Genomic DNA, 20,032 nt, shown 5'->3' with positions numbered 1-20,032 from the left:
ATGCCTAGTTTCGATGTAGGTCTGCCGCTTATAGGTAGTGAGGTCATTTGGTTAGTGAAGTGATGTGACATTTCAGTTGAAATTTTTCAGACTGAGATCGATCGATTTTTTTTTGTTGAATAAGGGTACCATGGGATATGGAGCAAAGGCAGGTAAATGGATTGAGGTACAGGTCGGCCATGATCTAATGAAATGAGTACACAGGCTCGAGGGGCTGCATGTCCTATTCCTGTTCCTATATTCCTTTTGCATGTTGGTCCAAGTTCTTCTGTAAACCGAGCAAATCTAAACAGGAAGTTAATTCCGTTTGAAACCCAAAAAAATTTTTGAATGCCCTCCAATTCCTTCACCCTCTTCTCTCTTTCTCCCCCCCCCCCCCCCCTCCCCCCCACCCCAACCAAAGAAAGATAATACAGTCTTGGTCTTAAATTAGTATTGTACAATTTCACAAACCTTCCATACGGTGAATGAACAGGATTTAAGGGGATATATTGAAAAACATGGTGAATGAGGCCATGGTACAAAAGTGTCCCACCAAACTGTGACATTCTGATCCTATCAACTTCACAGCAGACTGTCAAACCATGTTGAAGTTCATGCTGGCTGCATTCGGAGCACAGCATGTAAAGTTGCACTGCATTTGCTAAACTTCAAAATGTTTTTGAGTACAGAAGAATATTTGAACATTTTTGAAGGCTTATTAAAAGATACCAGAATTATCTTAAGTCAAATACATACACTGCAGGTGCAGTAGTGTAGTGGTTTTGTTACTGGACTAGTGATTCAGGGGCCAGGGCTAATAATCCAGAGAACGTGAGTTCAAAACCCACCACGGCAGTATGAGAATTTGAATTCAGTTTAAATATAAATCGGGAAGTAAAAAACTGGTATCAGCAAAAGTGACCATGAAGTGAAAACCCTAGTGATTCACTAATATCCTTTTTAGGGAAGGAAACCTGCCATCCTGACATATATGTGATTCCAGTCCCACACCAATGTAGTTGAATCCTAACTGCCCCCTGAAGTGACCTAGCAAGCCATTCAGTTGTACTAGAGATGGGCAATAAATGATGGCCTTCCCAGTAACACCCACATGCCAAGAATGATTTTTTAAAAAAGTAATAAGTGACGGTGTGACAAATCACTGGATAGTTTTGAAATCTAAACTCATGCAGAAACTGCCTAAATGATGCAGCTGGTGACTTGAAATCTTTTTCAGGAAGATGTCTGCTACTCAGTGCAGTGCCTTTATAAAATGGTCAATATGTGTTAAATTTACACATAAAAATATATCTTACTCAGATGTAAATGGTTTTGTGTTATATCTCTCTATCTTTTAAGGACAAGAATATTTTAACAATTTTATTGACATTTTCCTAAATACTGCAAACTTATGCTGATTGTATTGCTTTCATGTAAATATCTAGTGTATCTCCTGTAGCATTGCTCAGTGACTCAAAGGATGTGGAAAGTCATAAATTGTAACTTTTTTTGCCATGAAGAAGGGTGTAAGGAGGGGAAGTGTTTCTGATTTCAAAGTGTTTTTTGATTAGTTTCAGGGAAATTTGAACCTAAAAGCGTGATTTTTTTTTTGTGCTGCTGACACATTTAAACTGTGACATGCATTTCATGCAAGACTTTTAATGTAGTACAAGGCATTTGAATGCAGCTAGTCTTGATGTCAGAAACTGCTACATTTTATTAGAAAAGTGCTTTTGTTTTGTTGCCAAAAAAGTGTGTATGCCATGCTTTGCACGTCTCAGACTGTTTTTAATTTAATTTTGCTTTTGAACTCGGTGAAGGAAGTGGTACTGGCTGATCAACAATAAAGTATGCATGATACATGCTAGCAAAGGCAAGTCAGAAACATTGTATGAAGCACTGGACTAGATTCTCTACATTTGGAAATGAACAGGGCTGTTCAGTACAGAGATTATTGCTGAGGTAATAAAAAAACCTCTAGATTGAGAGAACTTTTCTTGGGTTCTTGGAATTTGAGAAGAAACTTTGCTGAATAGCTGCCAGTGAAATATTTATAATCAATTTAATAGCTGATACAGGGCCCTACTGTGATCACTTATATAATTGGATATGTATGTAAATCGGATGTTGACCAAATTTACATTTTATCAGTGCTGCTGTTTAATATGTAATTTAACACGATTACTCTAATTCAGGAATTGAAAAGGGAAGATAAGGGTGGAGGGGATAGAGGATAATTTATTGTCTAGCAATTCACTGTGCTTTAGGTTGCAAAAAAAATTATAAGCTGACCTGGCAAAAATTATTAAAATGTGTTCAGAATGAAGTACTAAAAGAGCAGGGATAAAGCTTTTTTTTTAACTCTTCCTGCTCTCCTTAAAGAAGCACACTGCAAATGATTTCTGTTCAAATAACTCTTGCTTCCCTTTAGGTTTCCATGCACCAATTACCTGGCTGCGACTGCAAGCACAGGACCTGCTCCTTGGTCTTAATGCTCTTTGGCCTCAGGAGCAGCCTCGAGTAAATGGCTTGACTGACCTTTCTTCTCTGTGGGGAAGCACTTGCTTTCTGTGTGACACTAAGCAGTTATGGAAAAGATGGGGATCTCAGTTAAATGTGGACATGAATCCAGGTTCAAGTGCTCCAGGGCATGGCACTGCATTCTCAAGTGATTAGGTTTTGATAAATAGTGGTACAGGAATGAGAAAGCTTGGTAGGTAATGTGCCATTGCAGAAATCCTATTATACCAGGAAGAATCTCTAGTAAGACTACAAGTTAGTAATAAATTGTTTATGATGGAGACAGCTGGCCATTAAATGTGCACCAAACAACAGCATCTGAGATTTCATGGCAGATTTGGGACAGGTGAATGTGAACAATGTTGGACCAATAATGCAATCTTCTCTCCCATTCGGCCTCCCCCCATTTTCTCACCTCTTCTGAAGGTGGTGACTTGTTAGAGTATGCTTCCACAGTTTTTAGTAAACCTTCAGTCCCTGGTTCAAATGGCTGTCTACATGCATGAGCTTAAACAATGAACGTTAACAGACTATTTGTCTGTAGATACCATCAAAGCTGAGCCTAATCCTTATCCATACATACGTCATTCCAGCAGAAGTCACTGGATAGCAGGAATCCTGGCTAATTCCCCCCCCCCCCCCAACTTCCTTGGCCAATTGTAGGGCCACAAACAATACATCACAGACTGGGAATTCAGCCTGCGACCTTCTAGACTACATAGTTTAGCACCAGGTGGTGCACTTATCCAACAAGTCACTTATCTCAGTGAGACGCTGTGGTAACTCAACAGTTGTACTTGTGTTGGTGTGAAATCATTTTCACAATCTATCTGTACTATTTTGAAATGGTCTGCTTTTCAAAGAGACATATTGCAGCTAATACTCAAGTTGGCTGACAGAGAAGAAATGTACAATGAATATTATCCAGAGTTTGATTGCTGAAATGGACACCCTACATGGTGTAATTAGAAGATAGTGTCTTTACTGCATATGAAACTAAGATCTCTCCGGTCTTTGTAGCTTAATACCACACCATATGATACATATAGCCATTGTGCTTTCATCCAAATCCTGCTGTTGTCTTAATTGAAATCCACAGCACAGTGTACAGATATACCAATTCACCACATGATCAAGCTCCTGGCGATTATTTGAATGTCAATCCTGGCTGAGTGATAGCATTCTTGCCTCAGAGACAGAGGTTGTGGGTTCAAGTTCCACTCCAGATACTTGCGCACATAATCTAGGCTGGCACTTCTGTGCAGTACTGAGGGAGTATACCTTTCTCTTTCTCCACCTCCCTGTGCTTTAAAAAAATTGTTTTAAGTATTGCAATAGTAACATTCGCGTCAGACAAGTGCCAGGCAATGACCACCTCCCCTTGACATTCAACGGCATTACCATTGCCGAATCCCCCACCATCAACATCCTGGGGGTCACCGTTGACCAGAAACTTAACTGGATCAGCCATATAAATACTGTGACTACAAGAGCAGGTCAGAGGCTGGGTATTCTGCGGCGAGTGACTCACCTCCGAACTCCCCAAAGCCTTTCCACCATCTACAAGGCACAAGTCAGGAGTGTGATGGAATGCTTTCCACTTGCCTGGATGAGTGCAGCTCCAACAACACTCAAGAAGCTCGACACCATCCAGGACAAAGCAGCCCGCTTGATTGGCACCCCATCCACCACCCTAAACATTCACTCCCTTCACCAGCGGCGCAAAGTGGCTGCAGTGTGTACCATCCACAGGATGCACTGCAGCAACTCGCCAAGGCTTCTTCGACAGCACCTCCCAAACCCGCGATCTCTATCACCTAGAAGGACAAGAGCAGCAGGTACATGGGAACAACACCACCTGCACGTTCCCCTCCAAGTCACACACCATCCCAACTTGGGAATATATCGCCGTTCCTTCATCGTCACTGGGTCAAAATCTTCGAACTCCCTTCCTAACAGCACTGTGGGAGAACCTTCACCACACGGACTGCAGCGGTTCAAGGCGGCTGCTCACCACCACCTTCTCGAGGGCAATTAGGGATAGGCAATAAATGCTGGCCTCGCCAACGATGCCCACATCCAATGTCAGCTGTTTGTGGTTGGTGTTTTCTTGATCCAGCCAGTTAGCTTGAATCTGATTCAAGGTTTGTCTGCCTTTGTTCTTACTTCTGCATTGCCAACATGTAGACAGTATTTTGCACGAACAGACTTGAGTTATTAGCAAGCTAGGCAAATACATCAGAATTGAGCCAAGTATGGAGCCCACCGATGTGTAGCAGCTTGGTATCACTCTTTGGGTCAGAAAATTGTGGATTTGAGTCTGAATCAGGGTTTCAGCTCATAATGTAGTCTTGACACTCCAGTGCAATGCTGAGGGAGTGCTGCATAGTTGAAGAATTCTCCTAGTCCTAGCCAACATTTCTCCCATCAGCCAATACCAGCAAAAAGAAATAACTGGTCGTGCACCTCATTGTTGTTTGTGGGACGTGGCTGCTGTATTTACCTATTTAAGTCACTGCAATTCAAAAGTGACTCTCTGTGCAACACTTTGAGGCATTTTGATGTGATTAGTTGCTACACAAATGCGAGTATGACATAGTTGGAATATATAGCACAAGATCAATTGTAGGATCTACAGAGCAGGGAAGCAGTTCGGAAGCTTCTGACTCTTTAGCATGCAGGGATGTGTGTTTTTATTATTAATAGCCCAAATATAATCCTGCTTATTTCTGTAAAGTATTCGGTCATATCTTTCATCTTTGGAAGAGCAGTGTAAAAACCGTATTAAAGGGAATGCCGACAGGTGAAGAAGACTGATTGAGTAACTGAACCCTGTAACACCTGTGGTTTGGGCCAAGCAAATCAATTTAAGCTCCAGAGTGGAAATGTATTGAATACAGTGTATATTTTTGAGTGATCCTTTTTTTCCCCCTTTCGTTAACTAATGGAGTAAATAAATATCTTTTCTCATTATTGCTATTGAATTATAAAGATTTAATTGCAGTTTTTTTCCACTTTTTGGGCCTGTTTACTGAGCCCATCTGCTTGGTTGAATCCGTCATGGTTGTGTCAAGTAATTCCAAAGTGGTTACCATCAGAAATGTGTAATCAACACGCACTTACTAAGTACACATCAATTTCTTTTCATCACATGATGTCCTATCTCATAATGTGACGCTGTCTCACTGTGAGTATTTCCATTACAAATGTGGCCAGTAACTTTGTGTAAGAAAACATTTGTCTGGTCATTGTGAACCACTTGCTTATGTTATAAAATTCCAAGCTGGTTGTTATGCTTCATATCCCGTAGCAAGGAAATGTTCCCTCATTCCCATTATTAAAGGAAATCTCTCCTAGTAAAGTACAGATAGCAGGAGATGTGAGAATCTGTCACTGAACGTGAAAACATAAGAAATAGGAGCAGGAGTAGGCCTTGGGCCCCTCGAGCCTGCTCCACCATTCAATCAGATCATGGCTGATCTTCGACCTCAACTCCACTTTCCCGCCCGATCCCCATATCCTTTGATTCCCTTAGAGTCCAAAAATCTGTCTATCTCAGTCTTGAATATACTGAATGACTGAACATCCACAGCCCTCTGGGGTAGAGAATTCCAAAGATTCACAATCCTCTGAATGAAGAAATTCCTCGTCATCCCAGTCCTAAATATCTGACCCCTTATCCTGAGATTATGCCCCCTAGTTCTAGACTCTCCAGCCAGGGAAACAACCTCTCAGCATCTACCCTGTCAAGCCCTCTTAGAATCTTACATGTTTCAATAAGATCATCTCTCATTCTTCTAAACTCCAGAGAGTTATAGGCCCATTCTACTCAATCTCTCATAGGACAATCCTCTCCTCCCAGGAATCAATCTAGTGAACCTTTGTTGCACCGCCTCTAAGGCAAGTATATCCTTCCTTGGGTAAGGAGACCAAAACTGTACACAGTACTCCAGGAGTGGTCTCGCCAAAGCCCTGTACAATTGTAGCAAGACTTCCTTACACTTGTACTCCGACCCCCTTGCAATAAAGGCCAACACACCATTTGCCTTCCTAATTGCTTGCTGCACCAGCATGTTAACTTTGTGTTTCGAGTACAAGGACACCCAAATCCCTCTGAACACCAACATTGATTAGTTTCTCACCATTTAAAAAATATTCTGTTTTTCTATTCTTCCTACCAAAATGAATAACCTCACATTTTCCCACATTATACTCCATCTGCCACCTTCTTGCCCATTCACTTAACCTGCCTATATCCCTTTGCAGACTCTTCGTCCTCCTCACAGCTTACCTTCCCACCTACCTTTGTATCGTCAGCAAACTTGGATACATAACACTCAGTCCCTTCATCTAAGTCATTAATATAGATTGTAAATAGCTGAGGCCCAAGCACTGATCCTTACGGTACCCCACTAGTTACAGCCTGCCAACTTGAGAATGACCTGTTTATTCCTACGCTCTGGTTTCTGTCCATTAACCAATCGTCTATCCATGCTAATGTATTACCCCCAACCCCATGAGCCCTTATTTTATTTAACAATCTTTTGTGTGGCACCTTATCGAATGCCTTTTGAAAATCCAAACATATGACATTCACTGGTCTCCCTTTATCTACCCTGCTAATTACATCCTCAAAAAAACTCCATTACATGTCAACATGATTTCCCTTTCATAAAACCATGTTGACTGCCCAATCATATTATGATCTCCTAAGGGCCCCGTTACCATGTCCTTAATAATAGGTTCCAGCATTTACCCAACAACTGATGTCAGGCTAGCTGGCCTGTAGTTCCCTGTTTTCCCTCTCCCTCCTTTCTTGAATAGCAGTGTTACATTTGCTACCTTCCAATCCATTGGGACCATTCTAGAATCTAGGGAATTTTGTAATATCTCAATCAATGCATCCATTATCTCTGAAGCCACCTCTTTTAGAACCCTAGGATGTAGGCCATTGGGTCCAGGGGATTTGTTGGCTTTTAGTCCCTTTAATTTCTTCAGTACTTTTTCCTTACTAATATCAACTACTTTAAGTTCCTCACTCTCATTAGACCTTTGTTTCTCTGATATTTCTGGTATGCTTTTTGTGTCTTCTACTGTGAAGACAGATACAAAATATTTGTTTACTGTCTCTGTCATTTCCTCATTCCCCATTATAATTTCTCCTGTCTCAGCCTTTAAGGGACACATGTTTACTTTCGCTACTCTCTTCCTTTTTACATACTTGTAGAAGCTCTTATAACCTGTTTTTACATTTCTTGCTAGTTTACTCTCGTATTCTATTCTCTCCCTCGATATCAACTTTTTGGTCATCCTTTGCTGGTTTCTAAAACTCTCCCAATCCTCAGACTCACAACTCTTTTAATCTAATACTATCCTTAACCTCTTTAGTTAGCCATGGATGGATCACTTTTCCCGTGGGGTTTTTATTCTTCAATGGAATGTATATTTGTTGAGAATTATGAAATTCTTCTTTAAATGTTCACCATTGCTTATCTATCATCATATCTTTTAATCTAATTTCCAAATCAACCTAAGCCAACTCGCCCCTCATACCTATGTAATTGGCTTTGTTTAAGTTTAAGACTCTAGTTTTGGACTTAAGTACGTCACTCTCGAACTCTATGAAATTCTATTATATTATGATCACTCACCCCCAGAGGATCCCTTACTATAAGATTACTAATTAACCCTGTCTCATTGCACAAGACAAGATCTAAAATAGCCTGTTCCCTGGTTGGTTCTACGACATATTGTTCTAGGAAACTGTCTCGAATGCATTCTGTGAACTTGTCCTTCAAACTATTTTTGCCAATTTGATTTGCCCAGTCTATATGAAGATTAAAGTCTCCCATGATTATTGCATTACCTTTGCTACATGCTCCTCTTGTTTCTTGATCAATACTCTGTCCAACAGTATAATTACTGTTAGGGGGCCTATAAACAACTCCCACTAGTGTTTTCTGCCCCTTTTATTTCTTAAGTCTACCCATACTGAAATGTTTGTGTGGAGGGGAGGAATCACTGAAAATGTACCAATGTTTTCTTGCAACAGTAACTTTTACTGCCAAATGAACTGTGTGTAGACACACCTATAAAAGATTATGCAGAATGAATTTCTAGTGCACTTGTTTTTGCTAGTTTGATTTGATATTGGCATAAAATTCTAATGTACCTATTTTAAGGCAGCATTTGGAAATATTTTGAAGTGTTGGTTTTATTTGACTCTTCCCCTTCTCCAGCTCTGTTGAGTTTTAACCCCTATATATTTAGCCTTAAACCCTAAAAATCCCATTCATCTTGGGTCATGATGATCAGAATTGAATATAATCTTCACTTTCATATCCCAGGAGTGTGGTGAGGGTTGCCAACAGTCTCACCTTTGAACAGCACAAACACCAAGAGTTGATGAACCAAGAGTTCTTCAGTGACGTTACCTAGCTGATGTTGGTGCTGAATTTTAATTTAATTTGGCAAACTTGTGGCGTAACACTGCAGATTTTATAGATATTCCTTCCCTCTCCCCCATTCATCGAACCACTCTGCCTCCTTGATACGCTTTTAAGTGTCAGCCTTGGTAGCAATCTCACCTCTTGAGTCGGACAGTCGTGGGTTCAAGCCTCACTCCAGAGACCTGAGTACATGATCCAGGCTGACATTTCAGTGCAATACCATGGAAATGCTGCACTGTTGGATGTGCCGTCTTTTGAAATATTAAACTGAGATCATTTCTACCCTCTCAAATCGATGTATAATAATATCCCATGGTACTATTCGGAGAAGAGCAGGGGAGTTCTCCTGGTGACCTGACCAACATTTTTCCATCAACCCAACAACAACTTGCATTTATATAGCGCCTTTAATGTAGTAAAACATCCCAAGGCGCTTCACGGGAGCGATTATCAAACAAAGTTTGACACCGAGCTACATAAGGAGATAATAGGCACATTTAACAGCTGGAAGACTTCACCAAAGACACTTTCGCACCATACTTCATATTAGGTGACAGGACAAGATCACTGACAGCAAAGTACTGGAATGTGTTAACAGCATCAAAGTTGAGGCCGTGATAGTCAATGCTCAGTTCTGTTGGGATGGACGTGTTAAGATGGATGACATACAGTAGCTTAAGACATTAGGACAGATGACAAAGCTTGATCAGAGGTAGGTTTTAAGGAGTGTCTTAAAGGAGAAGAGAGAGGTAGAGAGGTTTAGGGAGGGAATTCCAGAGCTTAGGCTTAGGCAGCTGAAGGCATAGCCTCCAATGGTGGAGCAATTAAAATTGGGGATGCGCAAAAGGCAAGAATTGGAAGAGTGCAGAGATTTCGGAGGGTTGTAGGGATGGAGGAAATTAGAGCTAAGTAGGGGAGAGGCCATGGAGGGATTTGAAAACAAGGATGAAAATTTTAAAATTGAGGTGTTCCCAGACCGGGAGCCAAGGTAGGTTTGTGAGCATAGAGGTGATGGGTGAACGGGACTTGGTGCGAGTTAAGATACGGGCAGCCACCAAAACAGATTATCTGGTCATTTGTCTCATTGTTGTTCGTGGGATCTTGCTGTGTGCAAATTGGCTGCTGTGTTTGCCAATGTGACAAGTAACTACACTTCAAAAGTACTTAATTGGCTGTGAAGTGCTTTAGGATATCCTGAGGTCACGAAAGGTGCTATATAAATGCAAACTTTTTTTTACTGCTGATCCAAGCTGCAGCTCCAACCATTCTGGGAAGAGACTGCCTGCTACACCTAGAAATTCTTGATTTATCACAAGACCAGGAATTCCCACTTGCAGCATTGAGAATTTCCACCCACAGTAACATTTCATCCCCTGGAGTAGTAGAAGCCCAGAGCAAGGAGCTGGATGCAATGCTCATTTTCAGTGTTCCAGGAGGTCAAGATTTGTACATGACCACTTGTGCTGTAAGTGCTTGGTTACACCACTATTCATTACTCCCATGTGACAGTGAGTGCCAGAGGGTGCACTTCTACCAGGGGTTGCTGCATACAAATCAAGAGTGGGGACCTTGGTTTGGTTTTCCCCTCTCCAACAAAGGGACTTAGATAGCAGTGGTAGGGGTGATTCAAAGATCATCTGTTAGATTAGACTAGGCACCAAACCTGGGATCTTTCTGAGCTGTATGGCTTCTTCGAGCCAGATACTATACATTTCAGTGATGAGGGGGCCCTTTTGAAAAGATTTTTAAAAACTTTGGGCAGCCCGCTCTACCACCATTTGAATTGTATTGATTGAAAAGAGCTGAAGTGGTTTGAAGTCAGTGATCAGTTGTCTGTGCCCACATTTAGTGTGTTTATCGGGGGTGGGCACAGAGACCTCTCTCGGTTTCCACTTAAAGGCATTGTGACGGTACATTATAAGTGCAATTGCCTGCTTATATCACTGTTAGAATTGTATACTATACTGTATCAGTTCCAATTGTTGGTTGAGGGATCAATATTGGCCAGGACACCTGGGGAGAACTCCCCTGCTCTTCTTCAAAATAATGCCATTGGATCTTTCACATCCACCTAAGAGGGCAGACAGGGCCTCAGTTTAACATCTCATCCAAAAGATGGCACCTCCGACAGTGCAGCACTCCCTCACTACTGCACTGAAGTATGCCTGGATGACGTGCTCTCATCTCAGGAATGGAACTTGAATCCACAACCTTCTGACTCAGAGGCGAGTGTACTACCACTGAGCCACGGCTGACACCAAGTGCAAAATCCCAGACTGAAGAATTATTTCAGGAAGCATAAAGTTATATTTTAGTATTTTTAATTAACAAAAGAGAATATTCAGGACATCAATCTTGTGGCAGTGCACTCAACTACTCTGATAGATCTGGGTTCAAAGCCCTGCCTCAGATGAAATGTGAACTCTCCTATTCCCAATAGAGACCACTTGTCAAACTACTTACAAAGGAATCCTTTAATAAATTTGTAACTTGGCTGTTTCTATCCTGCACTAAATAGATGTTTCCTTGAACTGACTGTTATGGTCTGAACAATGTTTCCTCTCTTTTTAAAAAAAAACAATTTTCACAGGTTTCCCTTCAAGTTTACAAGAAGTATTGTTTTCTCAATGAGTGTAATAATAGAGGTTGGACTGTGTGCAGAATCTTACCTTTTCACAGTGAACAGTGTTCAAGGCCAAAAGTTTTATTAAAAACGCATGACCACCATAATTTGTAGATTAGCTACGTTTCTGAAGAGGCGTTGTCTTCAACCAAAAAATGTTTGGCAAACATCTTTTTGGTGTTGGGGAGGGAGAATGTGGTTCTTGCCACCCTGATGTCATGTGTAAGTGCCATAACTGCATTTCAAAGTAACTTATGTCATTTCATTGTGCGAGTGTGAGAGATAGAGAGATAGAGAGAGAGCATCAACAACAACTTACATTTATGTAGCACCTTTAACATAGAAAACTAGCCCAAGGCGCTTCACAGAGGTGTAAGGATAAACGATGGCTGTTGAGCCAGAGAGGTGATATTAGGATGGGTTAGAGTTGGGTTTTAAGGAGGGTCTTAAAGAACAAGTGGGAAATTGAAAGGTGAGGAGTTTAGGGAGGGAATGCGCGTGTGTGGGGCCTTTGTGGCTGCAGGCACAGCTGCCATGGGTAGGGCAAAGGGAGGGAGGATGTTGTAAATGGTTGGATTCAGAGGAATGCAGTTTTCAGGGCGGGTTGGCATTGTAGGGCTGGAGGAGGCTACAGAGATAGTGAGGCCATGAAGGGATTTAAACATAAGGATGAGAATTTCAAAATTTAAAGTAATAGGGAAACGGGAACCAACGTAGGTGAGCCAGAACAAAGATAAAGGGTGAGCAGGACTTGGTACAGGATAGGAGACAGGTATCAGAGTTTTGGATGAGCTGAAGCTTATGGACAGCAAAAGATGGGAGGAAAGCCAGGAGAGCATTGGAATAGTTGAGTCTGGAGGTTGCCAACTCTGGTTTGAGGGATTCCTGGAGGTTTAATCGTGTTACATCCTGATCACACGATCAAATATTTATCCCATTCCCTTTGAAATTAAGTTTCAATCTCTACCTTAATAGCCACATGTGATGAAGGATCCCACAGTCTAAAAGCCTTCAGTTCAAGAACCTTCCTCCTCCCTTCCCCCTTATTTCTTCCAGTGAGAATCTTTGATTTCTGTTCCCTATTCACCCACCAGTGGAAACAATCTTTCACTGTTTACCCACAGTAAAATCCCCAGGTTTCGTTCACCTCTTCACTGGCTGCTCCTCTCTGAGTGCTAGTGCCACTCCCACTCACCACCTTGCTGCTGCTCCCAGCTCTGCAGGAAATGCTGGGCCCCACGCCCACCACATTCCCTAGTCTCCCTCTCTTCCCCACCCCACCCCCACCCCGCCGACTGTTCTCGGCTCGATGTAATGCAATTTAACCTCGTTCTAACTGCCGACGCCAGTCCAATGGTCAGTGATTATTTACAATACCGCACACAGCATCTGACTTCCCTTCTCTTTTTCAGATATTCCCATGCAATCTTTCACTCAACCAGATAGACAGGGCCTTGGTTTAATTTCTCATCTGAAAAATAGCATCTCAACAATGCGGCACTTTCTCAGTACTGCTTTCAACTGTCCGCGTAGATTATATTCTTGCGTCCTTGGAGTGGGGCTTGAATCCATGATCTTCTGACTCGGGCGAAAGTGCTATCATGGAGCCAAGCTGGCACAGTAAGACGTGGTTGAGAATTTCAGCAGCAGATGGGTAGAGATGGAATTAGGCATTCATTGTAATGGAAACGATACACAGTTGGAAGCTCAGCTCGGGGCTGAATAGGACGCCAAGGTTGTGAACAGTCTGGTTCAGCCTGAGGCATTGGCTGGAAAGGAGGATGGACTTGGTGCTGAGCATACAAAGTTTGTGATGGGGCCGAAGAATGATGAATTTGGTCTTCTCAACGTTTACGTGAAGAAAATTGTGAATGTTTGACAAGCAGTCTGATGGCAGTGAAGGGATCGAGAGAGGTGAAGGAGATTTAGAACTGTGCGTATATGTGGAAGCTGACACCGTGTCTACAGATGATGTCACCAAGGGGCAAAATATAGATGAACAAGAGGACAGGGTAAAAGATGGATCCTAAGGTGTGGGGTGGAAAGAGAAGCCATTACTATAGATGCTCTGGCTACAATTGGCTCACGGTGGAACCACTGAGCTAGAGAATGGCGAAATGGCATTGGAAAAGGATCTTATTGACAACCATGTCAAAGACAGCAGTGAGGATGTGGAGGGATAATGTACCACAGTTACAGAGAATATCATTTGTGACTAGATAGGGCCATTGTGGTGCTGTGGGAGGAGTGGAGACCTGATTGGAGGATATTCAAACATGGAGTTGTGGGAGAGATGGGCACGAACCTGAGAGCTAACAACATATTCAAGGACTGTAGAGATGAAAGGGAGGTTGGAGATGGGTGGTAGTTTGCAAGGACGGAGGTTGAGGGTGTGGTTTTTGAAAGGGAGGGGGAGCATTGCCTGAGAAGAAGGAACCATTTACTATGTAAGCGAACATAGGGGCCAAGAAGGGAAGTTGAGGGTCAGCAGTTTGGTGGGAATGGAGTCGAGTGGGCAGGAGGTGAGCCTCATGGATCTAATGAGCTTACAGCGAGCATGGGGGAGATAGGATAAAAACTAGAGAAAGAGAGAGAGGGGTTCAGCGCTAGGGTGGGGGTTGAGGGAAGTTTGGCTTGGTGGGCAAGGGGAAGCAGCAGAAGTAGCTACATGGATGGTCTCTATCTTGGTAACAAAGAAATACATCAGCTCCTTGCACTTGTTGTTAGAGGTAAGACTGGAAGGGGCAGGAAAGAAAGGTTTATGGAGATAGTTGATAGTGGGGAAAAAGAAGCCAGGCTTATCTATTCTCTTCAGGATGATGCTAGAGTAGAGTTTACAGAAAAAGGGTTACCAAACACAAGCTTTTTATAAAGATAATGAGTCGATTTCTATTTGGCAGAGCTGATCGGAAGCCATTTATAGAATCTCATTGTCATCTCAATCAGCTTGGACCCCAAGAGTCCTGATGTCTAGTATGGTCACAGTTTCTTGTATTCTTCGATCCTAAGCATGATCAATCAGCCCTTATCTCTGTGTCATCCTTGGCTCAATGATAGCACTCACTCTTTCCTCTGAGTTGGAAGGTTCTGGCTGTGTAGTGCTTATATCCTTACCATAATATCTCGACACATTAGACTGGTGTGTTGGAGCACAGCTGGAAAAGAAAGCCCTGCCCAATAACTAAATTACAGTGTCACCCAAAATCATTTCATTTCTAGATATAATGGATACTGTTGCTGTAAGTGTTCAAAGTAAGCATCTCTTGTTCCTCACACTTCAAAATATTTTATGCCCTTTATGTAATCCCTTTATGCCCTATATATGTAATCCAAGGTCTTAATACTTTTACACCTTCAAAGGCAAAACAAACATTTTTTAGTCATTTATTTTTTTCAGCATCTCATTATATTTTAATGAGCACTCGAGAGATGATACAAGTTATGAGGTCATGTAATTTTAATAAGACTTCTGTCTTCGATTATACTGATTTTTAAAAAATCAGTTCTCACAACTGTACCCTTGGGAAAGGGGAAGAGAGGAGGAAAAATCAACTGAAGACAAGGACTAGCTCTAATTTGTATTCTGGGCTGGTTGGGGTTTAATTCACATTCTAGACAGGTTGCTCTTTGAAACTATTTTGCTTAACTGAAGTTTAATTTTCTTCAAAAGATAATTTAATCTATCTGCACTGAAGTTTTCACTTCTTCTCATTACTTTCATCACTTTCCCACCCGCTGTGCTGGCAGCACTCATTTCCATCACTGCTACCCCAGTCAACCCATCACTTGTGTGTGTATGACACACTGCCAAGGAAATGGGAACTCTGGAAAAACTATCCTTCTGATCTCCAATCTTTGGAATTACCACATAACTGCATCATCCTTCCCCAATTGTTTTGACAAAAATGAAGTTATGTCCATTACTGCATAAATTAATTCACTTCCCACTCCAAGCTTTCTGCCCCTTTTTCTCTCTCTTCTGAAGATACTGACTCTTGCACTCTTACATTTTACTAGACAATGATACTAAATACTACCTACTTAATCTGGTGTCAAATTCACACACATCTGATCGTGAACAGGCATGTTTGCGATCGGTAATACAAAAATAGTTGGCATAATAATCAGTGATCGGCTATTACCATTGCACTGGATCCGCTCGGGGCCCCATGCAGTTACATAGTCCTAACACTGCTCCTGGGTTTATGCCAGTGTGCTCTTTAATAACACAGGAGCAGTATTTTAGATGAGTCTATATGTAAAATCACTTTCCTCTTTAGTGTAAAGGGACTCTTAATTCAAATAAACCCAAACATGCCTAAAGGAACAGAGCTCACTATCACAACCTTTGCTCCTCTGTGCTTTGCATTGTCTCTTTACTCCCCACTTTCCCCAAAGAACCAATGCAGTACAATTTCACATACGACTTAAACAGAAACCTAACAGTGTGCAATCCATTCGAAGTGTCGGCCTATCTCTGCAGAAGTACTATTTGCTAAGGAATAGTGTACTGCCCTTGCTGTTGTGTCTCTTCAGTTTTCCATCAGCATTGACTTAAAAAGCAGACATGTGGGAATACATTGCAGATTTGTTTTACAATAAACAGTGCTGCACATTGTTTAATACATTTGAAAATTACGATAGATTCTTCCTGACTTGTGAGAATAGTGATGACTCTGATTAACTGAATTAGCTGCATACATTCCTCACGTGGCCCCTGTGCAATATGCCTAGCTGCTTAGATCAGCCTGTTTTATACTGCAAAGGAAAACAGGGAGCTCCATTCCAAACGACCACCTTTGGGACTGAATTTGGGTGATATTTGTAGACTGGGGAGGGGTATCTGAGGGGGCTATCGTGATATCTCCAAAGCTGTTTGAGTCAGATTTGTTTGTGGTTGGGACCTACATTTATTGGTCACCTGCATGAGGATAACCCATGAAGTGACCCCAATAGCTAAGTGAATTAGTGCATTGCCATGTGTGGTATGAGCCATGTAGACTAGGAAGACCCCGGGTTTGATCCCCTACATTAGCTAACCTCCTACAAGGTGGCAGTAGAGGTTCGACAGTTGGTCTCTGTGACCCTCACCACAGAACAGAAGAGGTGGTCAGAGTTCTGGCTACTGATTGCTATCCAATGACTCCTACTGGAACGTGCTAATGTGTAGATATCTGGTGAGGACAGGATCTGGCTTATCTGCAATGCCAGCGCTTGTGGAACCATACCCCAAAATAATCATTGGTCCGGAACTTGCACGGAGAAAACCAGCAAGTTTAATGCTAACGCTGTTATTAGTGTGTAAATAACCCAGCAATTTGTGGCGAGGAAGAGATATGCCGTGCTTTGTGAATCGTCACAAATTGCTGGACGATTTGCGCCGCTCCACTGTTACCCTCGAAAAAATGGCAGCTCGCCATCAACCTCCCCGTGAGTTTCAGGAAATTGCTGCATTTGCACAGTAAATATGCATTAAACTTGCCGCAGAAAGTTAGGGCTGGTACTTAACAGCTTAAGGACCCTTTCAATTATGAGATTTATGTTCCTGGAACAATTGAATTTGTGGAGTCTCATTCCTGCAGGTAGTAAATTGTTCCTAGAGGTTTTTAAAACTTAAATTTTTTTTCATTTTTTCTTATTTTCTTTTCTGTCTCTTTTTTCTCTCTCTTAATCCAATCTTTCTTTCCCTCTCTATTTCTCTTTCTGTATCTAATTTGACTCTAATACACCCTATTTCCTTCTCCGTCGTTCCTCTGTTTCTTTCTCAATCCTTAAATTTCATTGGTTAAGGAGATAGACTGTTGGTCCCGTTACTCACCAAGGTCCCAGATGTCCCGTTGACCCCATTATCAGCTCGCACTTCCAGCAATTTGCGGCGCAAAAATTTTTCAAGCTGCAGTGTGAGGGAAAAAGTTCAACTAATGGGACACACTGCGAGATGCCCTGCTCCAGCAAATTCTGGGCCAATGTCTGCAGAATCACTAAAAGTAGCCCTATTACTTATTCCGTGCTTATTTCCTCTTGCTCCCCTCTTCTCCTGAAAGCATTGGCTCTTTGAGATATGGTCTCATGTTTGGGATCGTGCACAATTGGCCATTATTTATGTGTGAGCCTTGTTGGTGACTATCGACAGGCTATTCAGATGTGGGCGCCTCACAGTCAAGCGAGATCCTGTCCTCACCTGGTGTCCACACGTACAGACTTCCAGCAGGAGTTGCTAGATAATATCTCTCCTTTACATTGTTTTTTAACCATAAAAAGGAACTAACTTGGTGAAGCTAGGAAGGCGTAGATTTTCAACTTGCAGCCCAGGTGTAAAACTGGCATTGCAGATCGGCATTTCATTATAATGGGAATGAAAAATGGGCAGTTTCTATAATAGTGGCCGACCTGCACCACCAGTGGGCAACAAGTTGGAAATCTACCCCCAAATCTCTTCATGTTATTGGACTCAGGAAGTTCATATTTGTTCCCCCTGCCTCCCTCCCATAATGTCAATCGGGCGGATTTTGCTCTGAAAATAACAGCGAGGCGAATAGGGCTCACCGTTAATTCCATGCATCTGGTACAGCAACTGCCGGCGACCGCACGTGCGCAGTCAAATGCGGAAATCTAGAAGTTGCTGTATCAGATGCCCTGCTCCTCTGTAAGCTTCGCGAGAACAACGCCTCGCTGGCTGACTCACCATTCAGGTGAATGGAATGGCGTGAAGTTCCTGCACTGACCTGATGGATATGAACTAATCTCACCAAAAAAAGGTCCGGCAAGTCATTTGAGTCTCTAAGCACACTTTTAACAGTGTGGTAAGTCTCAATGATTGCCAAACAACCTCTCTGGCACTGAAAACTAACTTTTAAAAATGTGGAGTCTCATTCCTTCCAATTTTAATTGTTTTAAAAAAGAAAAAAAATGCAAATTTTAATTTTTTTTACTTTTTCGTCCTGTCTCATTTATCTCTGTCCCTTAATTCAACCTTTCTTACCCTCTCTTTATTTCGTTTCTGTACCTGATCTGACATTGAATTCACTATTCTAACTTGCACTTCCTGGTTCTGAATCTGTGTTGCTTATTAACATGCTTTAATCTGAATGGTTACGGGGATGGACAGTAATTTGCCCTGTTCACACAGGTCCCAGATGCCCTGTGGAGGACACCACCCTGGAGTCAGTGCCCCATGAGAGGAACTTGCTGTGAAAATAAACAGAAAAAGTTTATGGATAAGTGCAAGTCTAATTAGTGTTGGGCGTCGTTTGTTTGCCGCTTAGAGGAAATTCCGGGCCATTATGTTTTGGGGTCTTTTCCAACCTTCTTACTTTAGGTTATTTCGGCTCTCGAATCTTGGATCAGACTCATGGGTGAGTCTTAACTCCCCATACCTTAGAGATACTAGCCTTGAGATTAAGGTAGGTTTTTAGTAATGTACCTGGGAAACAAACAGAAAACCGAGGCTGACACTCCAATGCAGTACTGAGGGAGTGCTGCACTGCCGGAGGTGCCGTCTTTTGGATGAGATGTTAAACCGAGGCCCTGTCTGCCCTCTAAGATGGACGTAAAAGATCCCATTGCACTATTTCGAAGAAGAGCAAGGGAGTTCTCCCCAGTGTCCTGGCCAATATTTATCCCTCAACCAACATCACTAAAACAGATTATCTGGTCATTATCACATTGCTGTTTGTGGGATCTTGCTGTGCGCACATTGGCTGTCGCGTTTCCTCCATTACAACTTCAAACAAAGCACTTAATTGGCTGTAAAGTGCTTTGGGAAGTCCGATGATGCTATGCAAATGCAAGTCTTTTTTTTTGTCCCCTAATTGCTTTTAGCCACTGGGTTTATCTGATGTCTCAAAGAATTTCTTAGCATTGTGGGAGTCTGTGTTAAACTAAACTGTTTCTTGAAAATTCAATGCTATTTTTTTCTTTCTTTCAGGAGTTTCGGACTTGTCTGAGATTTTCAACCCCTGCCCCCTTCGCACCCATCCCCCCACCCCTGCCCTGCCTCCCATGAGCACACAGTTTCAGACTGAATTGGTCTTTCATATCCCTCATAAGAGTTACTGGGACTTCAGGGATTTCTAATATATCACCACTCAAAAAAGGAACTGTCAATCATATACAAAGTGAACCACTCACACGGCATTGTTCACATTTCAATTAGTCTTCAGTCTGTAACTCACAAAACTTGCAACAATGCATCAAAATAAATAAGGTTGGTACAAGAATCTGTTGGTTTTTAAACTACTTATGTGCCGTAATAGGACTAAAGGCACAAGCACTGAACTAAAACCGGACCATAGTACCTATTTTTTGTCAGTCATTAAACAGTCATTACTATGAATCAGCGGCAAAAAAAAGTTAAAAATCAAAATTCTCATTAACTGATTCATTTTTTAAAGTAGCTCTGATGGTGGAACGCCGTTTTACGGTATCAACTGTGCTTTTGCTGACACTGAATTAATTC

The sequence above is a fragment of the Heptranchias perlo genome, chromosome 10 (genome assembly GCF_035084215.1).
Source record: "Heptranchias perlo isolate sHepPer1 chromosome 10, sHepPer1.hap1, whole genome shotgun sequence".
NCBI classification, from domain to species: domain Eukaryota; kingdom Metazoa; phylum Chordata; class Chondrichthyes; order Hexanchiformes; family Hexanchidae; genus Heptranchias; species Heptranchias perlo.
The sequence above is the reverse complement of the archived record's forward strand: the minus strand, read 5'-3'. Positions refer to the sequence as shown.